Below are 6,000 nucleotides of genomic sequence, written 5' to 3' on the forward strand. Positions count from 1 at the left end.
TGAATGTTTGCACCTTGTGTAATAGTTGTGTACAAGTCCCTCAATTGTCCTGTCAAAAGCTTGATTTTATATAGTTTTAAAATATTGCCTTTTTGTCTTTCTTTACTGTTACCGGATGGCCCCAGACACAGAGGCTACAAGAGAGCAAATGGAATGAAATCCCAGATGCAGTTTATTGTGCTACTCCAATCCCAATCAATAATTACCATGTATTGGTACACAATACAGGACTTGTAATAATAAAGAAGCCTGAAATAAACATGGGACTCTTATTTTGAAATGTTTGAACTCCCAGTTGTGAGCTCACTGACCGCTGATTCTCTGAGAAAGTGAATCTGATTCAGACTATTAACCTGAGTTCCTGAGTTCAAACCCTCAGTACTTTTCGGGTGATTCATGAAAAAGACCGGTTCAAAAGAGTCATTTGGTCACGACTCTTGCGCTTGGTCTGTTGCGTGCGATGCAGCGAGCTCGTCAGAAACAGGATGGATGAAAAGAGGCGCGAGAAACACTGGTGGTGCGCGTTCTAAAAATACATTCAATAACTGAAGATGATATCTAATCAATTATTTTTTGTTGACCATTTTAGTCTGGAGCCCTGTGTATGTGTGTGTATGTGTGTATATATATATATATATATATATATATATATATATGTGTATATGTGTGTGTGTGTGTATATATATATATATGTGTGTGTGTGTGTGTATATATATATATATATATACACTATATTGCCAAAAGTATTCGCTCATCTGCCTTTAGACGCATATGAACTTAAGTGACATCCCATTCTTAATCCATAGGGTTTAATATGATGTCGGCCCACCCTTTGCAGCTATAACAGCTTCAACTCTTCTGGGAAGGCTTTCCACAAGGTTTAGGAGTGTATTTATGGGAATTTTTGACCTTCCTTCCAGAAGCGCATTTGTGAGGTCAGACACTGATGTTGGACGAGAAGGCCTGGCTCGCAGTCTTCGCTCTAATTCATCCCAAAGGTGCTCTATTGGGTTGATGTCAGGACTCTGTGCAGGCCAGTCAAGTTCTTCCACACCAAACTCGCTCATCCATGTCTTTATGGACCTTGCTTTGTGCACTGGTGCGCAGTCATGTTGGAACAGGAAGGGGCCATCTCCAAACTGTTCCCACAAAGTTGGGAGCATGGAATTGTCCAAAATCTCTTGGTATGCTGAAGCATTCAGAGTTCCTTTCACTGGAACTAAGGGGCCAAGCCCAGCTCCTGAAAAACAACCCCACACCATAATCCCCCCTCCACCAAACTTCACAGTTGGCACAATGCAGTCAGGCAAGTACCGTTCTCCTGGCAACCGCCAAACCCAGACTTGTCCATCAGATTGCCAGATGGAGAAGCGTGATTCGTCACTCCAGAGAACGCGTCTCCACTGCTCTAGAGTCCAGTGGTGGCGTGCTTTACACCACTGCATCCGACGCTTTGCATTGCACTTGGTGATGTATGGCTTGGATGCAGCTGCTCGGCCATTGAAACCCATTCCATGAAGCTCTCTACGCACTGTTCTTGAACTAATCTGAAGGCCACATGAACTTTGGAGGTCTGTAGCGATTGACTCTGCAGAAAGTTGGCGACCTCTGCGCACTATGCGCCTCAGCATCCGCTGACCCCGCTCTGTCATTTTACGTGGTCTACCACGTCGTGGCTGAGTTGCTGTCATTCCCAATCGCTTCCACTTTGTTATAATACCACTGACAGTTGACTGTGGAATATTTAGTAGCGAGGAAATTTCACGACTGGACTTGTTGCACAGGTGGCATCCTATCACAGTACCACGCTGGAATTCACTGAGCTCCTGAGAGCGGCCTGTTCTTTCACAAATGTTTGTAGAAGCAGTCTGCATGCCTAGGTGCTTCATTTTATACACCTGTGGCCATGGAAGTGATTGGAACACCTGAATTCAATTATTTGGATGGGTGAGCGAATACTTTTGGCAATATAGTGTATATATATATATATATGTGTGTGTGTGTGTGTGTATATATATATGTGTATGTGTATATATATATATATATATGTGTATATATGTGTGTGTTAATATTATATATATATATATATATATATATATATGTGTGTATATATGTGTGTGTTAATATTATATATATATATGTGTGTGTGTGTGTATATATATGTGTGTGTGTGTGTGTGTGTATGTATATATATATATATATATATATATATATATATATATAATGTTTCACATCATTCTACACTCCATACCCCATAATGACAAAGCAAAAACCAGAATTTTGATAACTTTGCAAATTTATTAAAAAGAAAAAAACTGAAATATCACATTGACATAAGTATTCAGACCATTAACTAGTACTTAGTTGAAGCACCTTAGGCAGTGATTACAGCCTCAAGTCTTTTTGGGTATGATGCGACAAGCTTTGCACACCTAGATTTGGGGATTTTCTGCCATTCTTCTATGCAGATCCTCTCAAGCTCTGTCAGGTTGGATGGGGACAGTCGGTGGACAGCCATTTTCATGTCTCTCCAGAGATGTTCGATTGGTTTTTAAGTCCGGGCTCTGGCTGGACCACTCAAGGACATTCACAGAGTTGTCCTTAAGCCACTCTTGCGTTGTCTTGGCTGTGTGCTTAGGGTCATTGTATTGTTGGAAGGTAAATCTTCGGCCCAGTCTGAGGTCCTGAGCGCTCTGGGCCAGATTTCCATTAAGGATATCTCTGTATTTTGCTGCATTAAGTTTTCCTTCAACCCTGAGCAGTCCCCCAGTCCCTGCTGCTGAAAAACCACCCCCACAGCATGATGCTACCACCTCCATGCTTCACCGTTGGGATGGTATTGCGCAGGTGATGCGCGGTGCCTGATTTCCTCCAGACATGCCGCTTGGAATTGAGGCCAAACAGTTCAATCTTCGTTTCATCAGACCAGAGAATCTTGTTTCTCAAGTCTGAGAGTCCTTTAGGTGCTTTTTATGTGTCTTGCACTGAGGAGAGGCTTCCGTCTGGCCACTCTGCCTTTAAGCCCAGATTGGTGGCATTGCAGTGGTGGTTGTCCTTCTGCAAATGGTTGTCCACACATGATCTCTGGAGCTCAACTAGAGTTACCATTGGGTTCGTGGTCACCTCTCTTACCAAGGCCCTTCTCCCCCGATTGCTCAATTTAGCTGGGTGGTCAGCTCTAGGAAGAGTCCTGGTTGTACCAAACTTCCATTTTAAGAATTATGGAGGCCACTGCGCTCTTGGGAACCTTCAATGCATCCAACTTTTTTTTGTAGCCTTCCCCAGATCTGTGCCTCATCACAATCCTGTCTCTGAGCTCTGCAAGCAGTTCCTTTGACCTCATGGCTTGGTTTTTGCTCTGATATGCATTTTCAGCTGTGAGACCTTATATAGACCAGTTTGTACCTTTTTCAAATCATGTCCAATCAATTGAATTTGCCACAGGTGGATTCCAATCAAAGTGTAGAATCATCTCAAAGATGATCCAGAGAAATGGGATGCACCTGAGCTAAATTCAGATGTCATAGAAAAGGGTCTGAATACTTATGTCAGTGTGATATTTCAGTTTGTTCTTTTTAATAAATTTGTAGTTATCAAAAATCTGTTTTTTGCTTTGTCATTATAGGATATGGAATGTAGATTGATGTGGAAAAAAATAATTTAAAGCATTTTAGCATAAGTCTGCAACATAAAATGTGAAAAAAATGAAGGGGTCTGAATACTTTCTGAATGCACTGTATATATGCAGCCAATCATGTGGCAGCAGTGCAGTGCATAAAACCACGCAGATACGGGTCAGAAGCTTCAGTTAATGTTCACATCAACCATCAGAATGGTTCAAATAATAAGGAAGAGGGTTATGAAAATAAACTCCTAAACCGGCATTTCTCTGTGTGGTCGGTGTCTATGAGATGCGTAAAGTGACCGGGGAAGAGATCTCTCCCGGCTGATGCACACTCTGACGTGGGGACACTTGTCACTCGTGCATGTTTGCTGCAGCTGGATTATAGCATTATGGCCTGCGATATAGTGAATCATAATATGTGTCAAGTTCACTGTGTGTATCTTATGAAGGAAATTGGCGATATGCAGCTCTATTAAGATGAGAATGTTTGTTTTTTGTGAGTTAAAGATGGATCGAAGTGAACACAAAGGTGAGAGAGTGTAGTCTTAGCCCATTATGCACTGGAACAAAATACATTTTTGATTAGTCTTTTTTGGCTTGTTTTCCAAAATAATATCTAAAACTCCTTTTAAACAGTGTACATTTACTTTAGGTGCTATACTGCAGAAGAAAAAAAAATTATTGGAGAATGTTGAATACAATATTTAATCAGGGCTCGACATTAACGCTTGTCCGGGACAAGTGGATTTTTGAAGGGGCAAGTGAAAGAGAATTTTACTTACCCAACCGGACAAACAGACAGACTCTCAGACTGAGGTCTGCAACCCGACTCGAGCCGGGTTTGGGTCAGTTTTTCAAATAGGACTTTGTGTTTGTATGAATGAAAAATAAACAGGCTTACCGAACTTGTTTTGTGCACGCGCACTCACTCACAGTCGCGCGAATGGACGAGTAGGGGCTGTTAACACCGAACGTTTTTTTACATACGTCTGTTCTGTTTTCCCATTGTTGTCCTATGTAAACACATGCTGGAGGAATGTCTTTGACATTTACACCACATCTCGCTTTCCCTTCAGTGCCTCGTGCAGGACCGGCACATTTTAAACATGTCAAGTTAAAAAAGAACTTACATTTGTCAAAAACGCATGTTGAGACACCTGTGCTCTTGTTTCATGTCACAAAGATTCAACAATCTGAACAAGTTCAGGCTGCATAGAGGGGACTGTTGCATTGTTTCATTTTATTCCAGTGTGTTCTGCACCAGGTGAAGTTTCAGTAAAGAAACGGTAAGGCAGTGCTTTTTTTCCCCTTCTGCTCTAATGTACTAAGAGGCTGCTGTGCCTTGTTAAAACTGTGTATGTTTACTGTTTCAGTACTGTTACAAATGTTGCCTATATACTTACATAAAATACAGCCTATTGCAACAGTACTTGCTAGGGGAAGAAATTAGTAAGCAATTTCGGGTCGGGTTCGGGCTTAATATCTGACGGTATCGTTCGGGCCGGGTAGGGTCGGGCCACACGGTCTCGGGTACAGGTTGGGTACAGCTCGGGTTCGGGTTTCATTTTAAGGCCTGTGCAGATCTCTAGTCTGGAGCCCTGTATTAGTCAGGTAGTTTTATTGTTGTGGCTGATCGGTGTGTGTGTGTGTGTGTGTGTGTGTGTGTGTGTATATGTATATATATATATTAGTATACTGCCTGTGGCCAGGGAGCACTGGGAGAGTTGTCAAAACCTTTATTCCCAGTGTAATTGGGTTGTTTCGGTTTGTGGGAGATGTACCTGTATCAGTTTACATTAATGAAAACACTCTCGCGATTCAGGCGATACTTTTTTTTTTTTAAGGTCAGTGTCAATATTATATTATTATATTATTGAAATACATCGACTCAATTGTGATTCAGGCGATACCTTTTTAAACGGTCAATGTCATAATATGCTAAAGCATTGTTTTTTGCTGGATTGATGGCAGCAGACATGCTTCGGATTGTCACTTTTAAGGATTTAGAAGTCCTCAGGAGGACTTCATTTTTTTATTTAGTATAATCCATATTTGGATTTGTCTTTCAGTGCATCACTAATGTCATACTTAAAGTGGGGGCCTGGGTAGTTCAGCGAGTAAAGATGCTGACTACCACACCTGGAGTCACGAATTCGAATCCAGGGCATGCTGAGTGACTCCAGCCAGGTCTCCTAAGCAACCAAATTGTCCCAGTTGCTACGGAGGGTAGAGTTACATGGGGTAAACTCCTCGTGGTCGCTATAAAGTGGATCTCGCTCTCGGTGGGGCGCGTGGATGCCACGGAGAATAGCGTGAAGTCTCCAGACGCGCTATGTCTCCGTGGTAACGCGCGCAACAAGCCACGTGATAAGATG

General features: G+C 42.1%; 1 protein-coding gene across 3 annotated transcripts in view; it reads left to right on the forward strand.

Moving 5' to 3' along the window:
* heatr1 (HEAT repeat containing 1) overlaps nucleotides 1-6,000 on the forward strand; it is a 216,473-nt gene that overhangs the window by 135,198 nt on the left and 75,275 nt on the right. The gene's annotated exons all lie outside the window — the stretch shown is intronic.

Source organism: Myxocyprinus asiaticus, chromosome 32 (assembly GCF_019703515.2).
Source record: "Myxocyprinus asiaticus isolate MX2 ecotype Aquarium Trade chromosome 32, UBuf_Myxa_2, whole genome shotgun sequence".
Taxonomy (NCBI): Eukaryota; Metazoa; Chordata; class Actinopteri; order Cypriniformes; family Catostomidae; genus Myxocyprinus; species Myxocyprinus asiaticus.